General features: G+C 33.8%; 1 long non-coding RNA gene across 1 annotated transcript; it reads right to left on the minus strand.

Moving 5' to 3' along the window:
- Window positions 1–15,213: 15,213 nt before the first annotated feature.
- On the minus strand, window positions 15,214–15,542 carry LOC120124661. Its single transcript, XR_005516290.1, has 2 exons — window positions 15,347–15,542; window positions 15,214–15,250 (listed from the first exon to the last, which is right to left on the minus strand). It is a non-coding gene; the product is annotated as an uncharacterized LOC120124661 (long non-coding RNA).
- Window positions 15,543–15,814: the final 272 nt, after the last annotated feature.

Raw genomic sequence — 15,814 nt, forward strand, 5'->3', positions numbered from 1 at the left:
TCTCAAATAAATGAACATCGAATGCAATTATTGCATCGATGCATAAGGAGTGCATCGATGCACCCCCTTAAAATGAAAACATCGAAGGTAATTTGTGTATCGATGCATGGGTAGTGCATCGATGCACATGTTAAAGAGTGCATCGATACACTGTAGAATGTATCGATGCACTTTAAGGGGAAAATAGAATGATACCTTTCTTTTGGTCTAAGAAATGATAAATTAGAATACATCAATTAGATACTGATTTGTATCAATGTATGATTATATAAATATCGAGCACGAACAAGTTCTGGAACGATTATCAAGTTAAGATTTGATCGAAAGAGAAGAAAATCATAAAAGTGGATTGGAAAATAGTGATGCCAAGGTGAGTGCATACTAGTTAGTTTATGGTGCTAAATGGAAACAAGACTTGCGACAAGTCTATTTCATATGTTAGAATGCATGAATATATGATTATACGTATATGGATGACGTGAATTATATGTATGCATGATTATATGTGTTAACATGCTTTTGTATGTAATGATATAAGAAATATGTGCTATGTGATGTATATATATGAACATATGTGAAACCAAACTATGTGATTGCATGAGAAAGATATGATCCATATGACATGATATATGTGAATATGAGAAACAAATTATAAGATATGAGCTATGTGATCCTATGAGAATATGAAAAGAAGCTATGTGACTACATGTATATGTGAAAGAAGCTATGAGCTTATATGACATGTGATATGAAAGTGTATATGTGGAATGATATAAGTGAAAATGCCCATGTTATATGATACGAGAGCTATAGGTATAGTTGGTATGCCAAGAGTCGAGGGTCTACGCGGTCCTTTGGGACATACAGTGATCCTTCGGGATATTTCATAGTGGTTCTTCGGGACAAATTTTATAACCCTTAGTAGGACCCCATACGAGTTGTGGTGACAGCATAGTGCACAACCTCAATAGACTCATATATCTACTGTTCTCACAGATGTACATGGGCTAACAAAAAGATAACAATAAATATATATTACATGTAAAGTATTTGCTTTTGTGATATGAATTGTATTATATCATATATGAGATAATGTGTATATTGCTTGATTAATTGAATCATATGTGGCTTAAAATAATGAATATATGAGTACATGATTATGAGACATAAATGATAAGAAGATGGATAGTGGAATAAGGTTAGTAATGGAAATAGTGTGAGATATGTATATGTGTATATTACATTGTATGAAATGTTAAATTGTTTTGGTATGACATCATGAGATGATGTGTTCCTACATGTTTAAATAATTAGAGTTCTTTTATAAATGTAATGCCTCACTAAGTCATAGACTTAGCGTGTGATTGTTTCGCACGTAGGTTACAAAAGTGAGAAGAGTAAAAAGCAATGTGGAGTAAGACAGGTCAGTTCTCCTTACCGAAGGTCAGATCAGAAGAAAGGTGAATAATATGGATTTTAATATATAAAGTTCTAGTTGGCATGTATTCAAAATAATATATTGTATAAGCTCTGAATAGTTCTGTAAATGTTTTGAATAAGTTATATGTTATAAAAATTTTAAATTACTCATTATTTTATACAAGTAAATGTTTTTAAAAGTTAATGTGACACCTCGGACTCGGATCCGGGTCGGATACGGGTTGGGGGTGTTACAAGAATTGTTCAAACAGTCTACCTTGTGAGGATTTCCTTGTAAGTTTGCAAATTTGTAATCTTCTCTTTGAGAAATAGTGTTCTTAAGAATTGAGGTATATTCTTGAGAGAGTTGTAAGGTTATCTCTTTGCCTCAATAAAAAGAACAAATTAGTGAATTTGTTGGAAAATCCTTAGTGTGGATAGTTAAGGTTGTGGACGTAGACTTTGGTTGAGAAAGTCGAACCACTCTAAATCGCTGTGCAAATCTTTTCAATTTTCTGCAAAAGCTTCCACCAAAATTTTAATTGCCAATTCTCCCCCTCTTGGCCAATTCCATTAATCGATTAACTCAACAAAATGTCTTATGAATTAGAAAATAGAGGGACTAAAAGTGCAATTTACCTAATTTTTAATTCAAAAGATGAAAACTCCTCTATTTTTATAAGATATACATGAACAACTCCTCATTTCTCACCAAACACTCATCTTCTTCTTTCATATTTTCTCTGTTCTTTTCCCATCTTCAAGTTGAAGGCTTTAGGACTTCAAGTTTAGTTTGGGTCAAGTAAAGGTAAGATTATTAACCCTCACCCTTCAAGCTTCAATTTAAGCACCATTTCACTAGTTTTTATCCATAAAGAAAAAATGGATTTTGAGAGGTTTGTGAGAATTTGTGGATTCTAGCTATGTTTTGGACATTAAAGATTTATTTAGAATGTATCCAACCTCTGGATGTATTAGTAATCCATTTTCTTACCTTGTTTAGTGAAGGAAGTGGGAGAGAGTTCCAAATCAAAAGGCAAAGAAAAATTGAGCATTGGTTAAGTTGAGGAGAGTTCTAGCCACCAAATAAGTAATGTAACACCTTTACATTAGAAGTTCAAAATAGTTTAAATGGTTGGATTGAGCATGATAAGCATTTTCATGGTGAAATTCTTGATTTAGATTTATAAATGTGTTTAAAGCCTCTATTATGACCCTTGTTGATCAAATGAAACTTTAAGCATGTTTAGGGACCTCACTAAGGTCTTTGGGATTGAATTATAGCATTTTAATATGTGTTTTATGATTTATGCAGGTAAAGTATAGATACTATTGGGATAATATCAATACTTGTTCTTCTTTTTGGGCAAATTCATGAGTTTTTGGGCAAGAGTATTGAAACTTTGGGTTATAGTTTCAAAACTCCCATAAAGTTTCAAAACTGGGCAGAATAGAATGTTTAAAAGTATCGATACTTATATAAAGTATCGAAACTTTTGCCGGAGTATCGATACTCTTGGGCTAGTATTGATACTTTCAGTTTGTTTTGGGCAAAAAAGTTAATTTTTAAGGGAATTTGTCTCGAGATATCCTTATACTTCATTATATCATCAAATAAGACTACAAGTGAGAATATTAATGATATTAATTATACTTAGAAACAAGATCAATTAGGGTGACATAAAATAGCTTTGGTTGATGCTCGGGAAACGATAAAGACACCCAAGTTCCTTTAGAAAATGCTAGCATTATCGAAAGTATAAATTCATATCTAAATGTAACACCCCAAACCGATGCGGTTAGCCCGATCCGATTCGGGAAGTCACATTAGGGTCACCGGAGCGACCCACCGTAAAAATAGCGGAAATTTTAAAACTTTTTATCAGAACATGTAAACTTATAAAATCATTTATCACTATTTAAAATAAAACAGATTTCCAAACTCGTATATAATCAAATACAATTACATGCCCCCTAATCACAAGTACCATACTCTGCAACCACGCCGGAAGAACTCCCTTACTGAAGTCGATAGATGCACTGGTATAATTGTTTTAACCTGAAAATGTGAGTAATAGAGTGAGCTTTGGAAAGCTCAGTAATACAGAACTACCAGATGATGCTACATGACATGTAGATAAATGGAAAGCCATATAATTTCCTTATTGAATCATATGTATACCAGCTTGCAGAATAATTTGGGGTTCCCTTAGAAGTTCATAGAGTAGAAGCCATGAATCTCAGTTCATAAGAAACCTTTCAAAGTATGATATTTTCAGGAGATCGAATAGGATGTCTAGTGTGTTCCAACAGTATAATAAAATCATAATAGGTACAAATCTTAGTCCAGTAAATCTCACAATTTTGTAAAAGAGTTTAACTTTTGAAAATCATAGTTTAAACCCTTTTCTGGTACACCATCAGTAGTTCCCAAAATTATTTTCCATATAGCTTACTTTATGCACATAGCAAAAAGAAAGCCGACTTAAGGATAGGCTCTGAAGCTTGTATCCTTAAGCCCAAGTCAATAAGTCCATATAGCTTACCCTAAGCACACAGCAAAGGAAAACCGACCTAATGAAACATCTTGGGGCCCTCAAGAGTCACATTAGGCCCAGTTAGCTTGATCAGAGCTATTCCATCGTAATTCAATTCCAAAATTCAATTGCACCGTGACACAAATTCCATAAATCCAAAACATGGTAATCATATACCATTTCAAAACAAAAATTAGATAGCAGCCATATTCCATAAATTGTCACATTAAATTGGTGCATCAATAAAACAATAACCAATGAATTCGGTGTACCACATATTAAAACCAATAAAACAGTTCAGTAATAAGTAGGGAACACACTAGAGAATCCCAGTATTTCCAGTAGTTATCATTTTGGATAACATGAAACTTATGAAATTTGATCGAATTCCTGGAACAAGGTTCTATTGAGGAGAATCGATTACTAACCGATCTAGCCAGACATTAATGTTGATACATTAGAATCCCACTATATTTTCGTGTGCTTTAGGAAAACGTTCAGGAACCTTTATACATAATAATTCTAAATTCAGATTTACTGCGAGTGATTCCATTACCCAAACAATCAGGGGTATTCATGAATATACTTTAAATTCATAGGATTTCAGCCCAATTGAACCAAATGGGATATTCAGAATCTTTTCCATCTGCGTTACTTGTTTTTTTTTCAAACATGACCGAAGTGATTTTAGATGAAATATAGAATCGAAGATTCAAGTCATTTACAATCTACGACTATCGATCATATTATCAAACAACTCGAGTTACACAACTCTCAAACTGATGCATGTCAACAAGTCAATTCATTATCCTTCCAGTGTATTCACTCTTTAATACCATAGTGCAGATCCATAGATCATCCCCATAATCATCACTGAATAAATCTTCCAACGGTCTTTATTTCATTTCCACGTTTCAACAATATCAGGAAATACTGACGTACTTGATCCATGGCTCATAACCCATAATGACAATTCATCATGTAAGTTCAACAGTGTTTCCAAACTCATCAAATCACCTATTTAATCCTTAGTCACTGATGTTACTTAGTTCGTTTGGTAAGCAAGTCTATCCCGATTACTTTAAAGTTTTCCAGAATAATTCAGACGTTTCTGAATTTCAAATACACGTTGTACTTCATTTCATTTCAACTTATTAATATATAAAGTCATTCTGGTATTCGTGGTTGATTTGACTAACGACTACCCACTTATTAGTACTGTATGCGCTCTAGAGTTGAGCTGCGCCAAGTACTTCCAGAATTATCATCGATCCAAATTTGAGAAGATGAACAAACATTCAAGTGATACTTATATCATTCAGGTAATGATATAGTACTAACGTTGGTTAATCACTTAAGTTGCGTTCCACAACTTTTACTGGTAGCACAACATCCATGTTTATTTGGATTTCTTAATTAATCCAAGACATTTACTTATTCTAGGTCATAAGGGCATTTTGGTCATTTGGTGCTTAACATTTTTTTTCTATTCATTTCACAGCTTGAGTATATCCATTCATTCCTAAGCTTGGTGACATTCTTGAGTCATTTCCATTCCAGGGGTAATTTGGTCATTTTATAATTCTAGAATATTTCAATCATTTCCTTCCATCCGGTCTTATTATTTAATTCAATCTTATCATTTACTTCAGTCCTTTCGAACAATTCTGTCAGCAGAATACCTCCGATAAATTACTCTTCAAGTATTTACTCCTTATTCGAATATTTTCGAGTCAAGTGTCTTCTCAGATTTTACAAACGGAATATTATAATTTTTCTGTACAAAGACAGGATCTTAACAATTAAATTCGTACTTAATCGAGTTAAGTACAAATCCTCAAAGTACTTTCTCATTCAGGGTCAAATCAGACTATTTTATCTCTCAAGGGCATTTTCGTAATTTCTTAACCGGATAATTTCAATATGTCTTTTCAGAGTTATTAACCAACTTCCAGGGCAATTCTTATCATTTTCCAACATAAGGGTAATTTCGTAATTTTACCATATCGGAGTATTCTCATAATTTTCATCCAAGTATCTTTAACATTTAACCCTTGATGATATAAAATATAAGTTACAAATCCAGAGCTGATTTCTTTATCACCCATCACAAACTTGTAATTTAATTCTAACAATTATCAATCTCTTATCTTAGTCATTCGATCCGTATTCCGTTACAGAATTTCTACCACATTCATATCGAGTGAATAAATTATTCAACTCCACAAAAGTGACCAACATTATCTATTCATGCATTTACCAATATCAACATGTTCCATAAAGCATAAAGAGGTAGTAAAGTATTACCTCGATTTCCGTGCAATACTGATCGACCATAAAATTCCATTCGAACGCCTTTGATCTTCAATTCAACTTCCAATAATTCCTCAGATACATATCAACATAAATTATATCAGAAACGGAGCTTAATTGCGATAAACGGATCGAATCGGGTGATAAATTAGTCAAAAATAGCTTACCGGGTTCGAATTTGGCAAAACCGACTTCGGATTCGGATTCAAGACGTCGAAAGCATAAAGTATGACTTTTCGAAAATTTGGAATTTTTCGGTCAAAATCAAAGTCAACGGGTTTGACCGGCAATATCGAGGCCTTCGGGTCCGAATTTTGGAAAACGGATTACGAAATCGGATTTGGAACGTCGAAAACTATCAAGATAGGTATACTCGGTCGAAGTCAAAGGTCGTTTAATGCCCGGTCAAAGCTGGTCAACGTTTTGGTTAACTGTAGTCAACGTCAGTCAACGGTGGTCAACAGTAAACGGCTCGATCTAGGCGGCTCGGCTTGGCTCAGCTCAAACGGCTCGGCTCAGCTCAAACGGCTCGGCTTAAACGGCTCGGCTCAGCTCAAGCGGCTCGGCTCAAACGGCTCCTCAGGCTTCCAGACGAAGCCCATTCTCAGGTGGTGGCGCGTGCGGCGCGTGAACAGTAACCCCGTGTCGGAAAATTCCCGAAAAAATTCCTAAAATTATTTTAAGCGATTTTGAGGCACTTACAAAGATCGGTTCACAATTTTGAACGGCGGAGAGCTCGATTCCAAAACGTCGGAAACTTTGATCGCTTCACCTCCTCACGCGCCGCCGTCGACGGAGACCAAGGATGACACCGACAGACTCGGAACGATGTAAGGAACGCGATGGTGCGGGAGGTGTCGTAAACGGATTACCCGATCATCGTGAATCGATGAAAAACCAACTAAAATCGAGTTATTACCGACGATACTTTCGACTGAAATTAATGACGAACGACAATGATTCACGACGAAAGGTTTGAGGGGTTTTGTTCCTCGGTTGACAACGAACACGATGGTGGTTTCGGTTCGTCGATCGGAGGTCGGACGGCGAGTAGATCGGAGTTGAAAAAGAGGTTGAGGGGAAGAGGAAAACTGGAATTTTCCAGAAAAATATGCGTCTGATGGGGGTTTATAATATCTCAAAAAGAAAAATGGGTAAACCATAAGTTTAGCCACTGAATTTTCTGCCCTTTATAACATGGTCTTCCAACTTTGAAATTTTGCAATTTAATCCTCATTTTCTTCCAAAATACCAATTAAATTTACCATATTATAATTTCTTAAAATTTAGCCCCTAAATTGGGGTGTTACAGTTCAGATATATCCTTAGGTAGTGTGCGAGGCACTTAAAGCTAACTAGCTTGGGCGCAAGGTCCGACACTCAATTAGTGGGCTAGTCGACTGGGGTTAACCGATGCAGAGATTCCAGGCAACCAACCTCGGTAGACTAAAGGGGTGTGTAGGCTCCGAGATGCAGAACCCTCACCACACCATGATGTCTACCATAGAGTAGAGAGTGCAATATACGAGTATACTTACTATTTCAGTTTATCAGTTCGCTTGAGCATGTCATGAACACTTTTAGTATGACTTAGTTGTTAGTGTGACACTAGGCTAGTTAGCTTAGTGTTTGGAATTTGTTTCCTTACTCAGGTTAGTCGAGGAGTAGTCTGAGGACTTTTTTATAGTAGTGATCTAGACCCAGATAGTGCAAAGTACGTCTCAAGTTCATTTTCAGAGGGCATGTATAATTATAAACCCCGATTTGTATATTTTTGTATGAGTCGTAACTTATTTTAAACTATGGTCTGTATGATTTAAATATTATTTTGGGAGCTCCTAATGTAAACTATTTTATTTAAATTGTAGTTTATTTATTTTAGCATGAGTGGTCACAAATGCCCATTTTAGCAACAGAAAAATTTAAAGAAAAAATTGGTTAGTCACTCTGGTGGTTTCGTGTGGTATTCTGATCGGTCGACTGTGTGTCATACTATTTTAGCATGTTACAATGTTTGGTTGGAGGAATATAAGATTACTTGGATGCATATTTTACCAAATTATCCTTGCCATATATATTTTTTAACAAGTACAACTTTAATATTAAATAAAAAATATTTGAATGAAAACTCATAAAAATATTTTAATAATTACTCTATCTAAGTTTATAGAAAAAATGAATTTAACATATAATTAATATAATTAGTATATCAAACTTATAATTTTAAATAGTTTTCATAAGTATCATATTTATTTATATAAAATATAATATAATATGAAAAATAATATTGTGATCTTGAGTGGACATATATATTATTTTTTAATATATAAGATCTATTTTTTAATATCTCAAAATTAAATATTATTTTAAATAATAATATTTTTACAATAATAATATTTTCACCTCATAAAATTATAAAATAATTAATATACTAAATATTGAAAATATAAAATAATTTTAACTACTCAAATTTATTAATATTTTATTAAATTAAACTCTTTGTATATTATTATTAAGTTTATAATTTTGAGTAAAGCACGAAGAATAAGAATTGAGAATGATTCATATGAAAAGAACTCATTACTTCAAGGGTATTTATGTCCTATGTGGTGGGAATTGTTCATTACCTAAGAATTTGAAGGTAATGATATTCCCACCAATTTAACCCAAAAATTCTACTATTGGTAATAAATTATTACCTGGTAATGATCTTTTCCGTGAACTAAACAAGGAAATACAATTCCAGAAAAGATCATTACCCTTGGTAATGATATTTTCCTTGAACCAAATGTCCCTTAAAGTAATGTTATATTCCGATAATCTTATTCCCAAAGATAATCTTACATTTCGTGAATTAAGCGCACCCTTAGACACTTCCAAGGCCACTTATTGAGTGACACAAGAAATTTACTAATCGAGTGATAAATTTACTGTTTAATTATATGGTTTTAATCCACTTATCACGTTTAATTACGATTTAGTTCGACATATTTTAATTATTTTACTTTTATAAAATTATAAAATTCAAATTAATAACGTCACTCCAATTTCCTCCACGTCATTAAAAATTAGTAGTATTACATAGACAACGAAAGGTTAAGGTCTAAACCACCGCTGCCGCTGTCGTCCTTGCTTTTTTTTCCAGTCCATGTTTTGTCTCCGAGGCCCACACCGTTCAACATCGAAGGATTGTTAGACCCGGAAACGAAACCCTCCATGAAATCTTCAGGTTGGAACCTCAGATTCCACCGGCCACTACCCACACCGACAACAACCGTCTTCTCTTCCTCTTTCTTCTTCTGGCTCTCTTCCTCTTTCTTCTTCTGGCACTCTTCCTCTTTCAATCCATTCGGCACCACAAAGTTCCTTAGACGATCACACACCTCCCTTGTGCTTCGTATCAAAGCAAAGAACTTCTCCACTTTCTCTTCTTCACCATCTTCCTCGTCATTTTCTTCTTCGTTCCCTATTTTTCTCTTCCTTTCAAGGATTCAAATAGCGGAACGCAAACGTGATTGCGTCCGCTATTTCATGGTCACGCCACCGTTTAAACCAATATTGCTGAGTTTAATGGTGGGTAACAGATTCAAGCCGATAGTGGTCCGTCGCGCCTGCAATTTAATGGGGGTAACGGTGGATAGCGCCGATAACGGAACACTATTTCCATTTTTCAACTGTTACTGAAAAAATAAAAAACTTAAAAAACCTGGAATTCTCACCTAAAAACACAAAGATCAAACTGGAAAAGACTCACCATCAAGCAAAAATCGTAAAAAGCTAAAATTCTCACCCAAAAAACTCAAAAAAATCTTTTTAAAAAATAGAGAGCACATCATCAGGCAAGACTCACCAGTCACCAGTCATTAAGGCAAAGATCAAACCGAGAAGGGGACAAGCCAACAAAACAAAGCTGTTTTGGGGGAAATCTTGAGTCTGATGAGATTCGTCGCCGGTGAAAAATATGGTAGAATGTATGCTCTTGTGAAAAACAAAATGTTGAAACTTGAAAGTGAGAAGACTTGGGATTTAAGACGAGAAAATTATATTAGAATATTAAATAACTTATGGAAATTTCTTTTGTTTTTATGTTTGATTTTTAATTAAAAAAACAATAAGTATATTGGTCCGTCCACTCTTATTACCCATTTTCCATTAATTTTTTAAATAAATTCTTAAATATTTTAAGGGATATATTAATTTATCATCCCTCCCATCTTTTATAATTTATAATTTAATCATTATTTTAGAATGTGAACTTTAGTTTTTATTTAATTTAATCCTAAGTTTGTGTTCTTTAATTTTATATTTTTATTTTAATTCTATTCAATTTAGTCGTGTTCTATTCAATTTAATTGTGTTGATGCTTTAATTATTATACATCATAGTTCTATGTTTTTACTCTAATGATTGAACATCTTATTTCTTTTAAATAATAATGTATTCACAATGTTATCAACTCATTATTAATTATCTTACCCTATCATTGGGTTTCTAAAGTCTTCTATTTTGTTAAACTATATTATATATATGTCATTTTCATTTAGAAAACATTCTAAACATCATTAAAATGACTCATTAAAATTAAAATTAAAATTATTATGTTTTAGGATAAGTTGTGCGAAATTTAAAAATATTAACGACCGCGATACCTGCAGTTACCGTGATGACATCCGTTATGTCCGCAACCGCGATAAACACTACACAACCAAAAACGCGGCCGCAAACGCTATTTAAATCTTTGCTTCCTTCGTCCACTATGCTCCATTAGCTAGCTTGACTTTACCTACTGCGTACGCTTTAGATTTTGGAACATGAAGAACTATAATACTATATATTGGATTAAACCACAAAAATATTACAGTCAAAGTAATGGGGGAGAGAAATCGAGAGGAAATGGGGTTTTCGTAGCCGGTGAGAAGATGAAGAAGAATCCGTGTTGGTTGACTGGCTTTGTAGTGTCATCACCCAGATTTTTATCGAAGAAGTCTTTGATTAAAGGGTCACAAATTGACGATAATGCCCATGTGATTCTCTGAAAATAATGGGAATGAGCCATAAATAAATGCATGGGTACATATGGGATATTAGGGTGATAAATAATATTTTTATTTAATGTGGGGGACCAAGGGTATATTGTTTACGTACAGGCTGCTAACAACTCAAGCTGACGCCTTCACTATGACATTGGAATGGAAACACAGGCTTTTGCTGGCGGCTCTCTTCACAATGGGTCCATTAATTCATCTCATATCTAAATTTTAAAGTTAAAGTTAAATTCAACTTAATTATAAAAATAAAGAAATTAAATCTAAAATTTATATGAATTTAGAATAGTTTATGTTGATTTATATCATACGGTGATTAGTGGTGGTTGTAGACGGTTAATGTTAATGTACGATCAAAGAGAACATGATTTATGATGATCGGTGATGATTTATTTATTTTCTTTTGGATAGATAAATATATAATTAGAGTTAATGATGTCACTTAAATCAGAGTTTTTCTTTTTAAAATTTGATTTGAGTTTGATGAGTTTTGTAAAATTTGAGGTTTAGTTTAATTTAGAGTAAAAAATATCTTGATTCTACATAAAATAATATAATTTTTTGAATAAAGTATACAAATTGGGCCCGACAATAAGATACTATTTTGTTGAGTCCTTTGACTATTAAAAGTTACAAAATGGTCCCCTGATTAATGAGAGCTGCTTTGTTGAATTCCTCGACTATTAAAAGTTACAAAATGATTACTCAACTATTCATTATATTTCAAACTCATCATTTTCATTAAAAAATTAGCGATCGCATGAGCTAAACGTTAACATGTTAACTGTGATATACTATTTATTTGAGATTATGAGAGCTGATTTTATCATATCTCAGTAAGCAAATTAGCTTACATCTCTGACTACTGTCAAAATTTTAATGAAAAATGACGAGTTTGAGATATAATGAATAGTTAGGTGATCATTTTTAACTTTTAATAGTCGAGTGACTCAACAAAGCAACTTCCTATAGTCGATAGACCATTTTATAACTTTTAATAGTAAAAAGACTTAAGAAAGTAGTATCCCATAATCGGGGACCATTTATGTACTTTACCCGAATTTTATCTATGTGTTTAAAGATAACTGATATAATACTTCTCTTTAACTCTTTATATTTTTAATTAGAATCTTTATTTCATTAAATAAAAACAAAAAAAATATATATTAAAGTACCTCACTTTGCTTCAGATATGTTGGAATGGAACTTGAGAGAAGATAGGAAATTCACCATTAAATCCGCTTATGAGAGTTTGGAAGAGAATCGTGATGTGGAAGAAGATGAATTATGGATGATTATACACAAGTACGGGGGGATCCCAAAAATTAAGCTCTTTATTTGGCTAGTTTATTGGGGACGTGTAATGACGAATGATGAACGCATGCGTCGACATATAACGACAGATAGCAGCTGTCCGGTTTGCTCTGCACTGGCTCAACTACCTACTTCGACAATGCCCATCAGCATTAACAGTTTGAGCAGCAGTGATTAAATCGGATCGTCTTCAGGAATTTGTTGGGATGGACTTACGTTCATGGCTGAAAACAAACCTTGGGGATGCTAAGAGTTTTGTTCGACAGCATGAAAACTGGGACATTTTATTCGGGACACTCATTTGGAATATTTGGTTTAATCGGAACTCCATTGTTTTCGATCGATGGCTGGAGGATAATAGATCGATACTTGATCGAGGGAAACAGCTGATGGAGAGCACGTTCTGCTTGGTTCGATACATCGACAGCCTCAACTCAATTGTGGATAGAGAAGAGAAAAATGGAAAAGACCAACTCGAGGATGAGCGAAGGTGAATACGGATGGTGCATGGAATCGAGTGACGGGACTTTCTAGCTGTGGAGCGGTTATTCGAAACCATGAAGGAGAGTGGAAGATGAGCTTTGCTAAATTTATCGGAATTTGTTCGATTCATGATGCGGAGCTTTGAGGAGCCTTTATGGTACTTTTATGGCGCTTGGGAATTGCAGAAAAATCAAATTATATTAGAGATGGATAGTGTGGAGGCATTATATCTCATTACAGCAGCTTCGGAGGAAGGTAATCGAATCACACTATCGAATTACATTGCCGAAGTGTTACGACGTAAATGGACGGTGCAACTACGGTATGGCTCTCGGAATAGAAATAAGGTAGCGGACTCATTGGCGAAGCTGGCGACTGACAATTCTTACGATTGCTTGAAGTTTATCAATCCCCAATGGAGGTTTAAGCAGCTTTACGATAGATGATAGCAGCATTGTGGGTGCTCTTTCTTTACCAAAAAAAAAGTCATATTAAGTACATATTTTTTTAATCTTGAATTTAAGTTTGGTTTTCAAGTCGATGATATTTTTTTTAATGTAAACCGAATCAAATATTAAATAAATAATTATAATCTAAGTCAGATTTAAATCAACTAAAAATCTGATTCGAGTTAACGCTACCATTCTTTTTTCTTTCTTTTTTTTTTAAAAAATGAGTATCATTAAAACCCCTTCTAATCCTAAGTAATGGAAAAAATTGTCTAAATAGATTAACCATTAGAAATATCGTTTTGTACTGTAAAATAATACTGGGATAAACCGAGTTAAAGAAAAGAGAATTATCATATCTTAAGAGCCCACGTTCAGGTTGTAAGTGTATGAGCAAATTTATTACATTCCCTATTAACAAAGGATATAGTAAAATCTCTGTTAGAATATAAAATGTTTCGAGCTTCTTGGAGTTACATCCCAAGCGTTGACAAGTCATCCTCTTTCGTACTCAATTTATTGACTATCAACATGGAATTTGATTCAAAATTAACCTTGCTCCAAAGGTTATCACAAGCTAAGTGAAGACCCGCTATCAAAGCGTAAACCTCGTCAAAACTGGAATCAAACCACTCGGTAGGGCTGTAAAAAGCTGACCTGACCTGTAAAATTGATTGAAACCGACCCGAGTTAAAATTATTTTTGACATGCACTGTGGTGATCCGAAATCGACTCGAGTCGGAACTGGTGTTGACCTGAACTCGATTTGAACTTGGAAATTGTGGATCCGAGCCCGACATGCATCCGACCTGAGAACGATCTGAAGCCGAATTGAACCGAAAATATGATACCTGAACCCGAACTGCATCCGACTGATATGAACTTGAACCCGAGATTGACCTGGTAAATAACTGGTATTACCCGATCTGTTTCAACCTGACCTGTTATGAACCTGACCTGTAAATAATCCGACTTGTTAATGATCTGATCTGATATTTACCTGACTTATATATTACCATGGACAAAATTATAAGATTTTAATAAAATTATAAGTTTTTTAGCTTATGATGTAATTAAAATATTAATATGATTACTTTTTAAATGTTATAATAAATATTTATTATGATAATTATATTAAATAGACCTATTATATTGGCCCCTTCATTAATTGGACCATACATGTGGCATCCATGTGCAAGAAATCCCTTTTACTACCTTATTTGATTATTTTGGCTTTGCATTAATTGATTATGTGTCCACAGCTATAACTAATTAATTATTCAAGTTTTTCTTTCCCTAAAAATTGTTCAAAGATATAGTATTAATATAAATACAAAAAATATAAGATCAAATATAATTAACATTTAATGATATAAAATTATCGTAAACTTTTAAAATCAAAGTTGCATATATTTAAAAAAAATTAAAGAAATGCTTTGAGCCCATATGCTGGGACAATGAAATTTTAATTTTTTAAATTTATTTATCTTTATATTTGGACTTTATTAATTAATTATGAAAATCAGACTTGTAATCAACAAGGTATGTAGCACAGGCAATGAGGAGTGGAAGATGGGAAATTTCATACTTAGAAACAGAAAATTCCATTTCCAGAGTGGTGTCTTAGCCCATGATTTTTGTGATGTTTTTGCTGATTCCATAACTTTGTTCATCTCTTCTTGTGTACAAGCTGTTTCACCACCACAGTTAAGTAAAACAAAACAGAAGCATGCATATATATATATATAGCAAAATACAGTGGTTTTACAAGTTTAGCTGGTTCAACCTTGAACCTTGTACTGGGTTTTCCTGGTCATTGGGTTGATAATTGCAACACTTTTTCCAGAAGAAGACTTCTTCCATTCTCCATCAGCATAATATTTGTAAACATCTCCCTCCAATACGTCTGCAAACACTCCAGTCCCTGCCATAGTGAAAAAAAGCTCACTTGCCCAACAAAGAAAACACTCCAGAGATGCAATTCCGGAATCAGTGATAGCACACCCGGAGACATCAAGGTCATTGAGCAATTGACGGTTATCTGCAATCGCACCCAAACTAGCATCGCTGATCTTACAACCATAAAGATTAAGTATTTCTAAAGTTCAACCATGCAAATCAGCCATGATACAGACAACTTTGTCACTCAAATTTTCAAAATGATGCAAAAACCCAGAAAGGAAATCGAAACAAAAGCCTAGGTTGAGGGTGAATGAGATTACCATTTGACAAAAACACTTCCATCTTTGGCACA

This window comes from Hibiscus syriacus, unplaced genomic scaffold, assembly GCF_006381635.1.
Source record: "Hibiscus syriacus cultivar Baekdansim isolate YM2019G1 unplaced genomic scaffold, ASM638163v2 tig00110422_pilon, whole genome shotgun sequence".
Lineage (NCBI taxonomy): Eukaryota > Viridiplantae > Streptophyta > Magnoliopsida > Malvales > Malvaceae > Hibiscus > Hibiscus syriacus.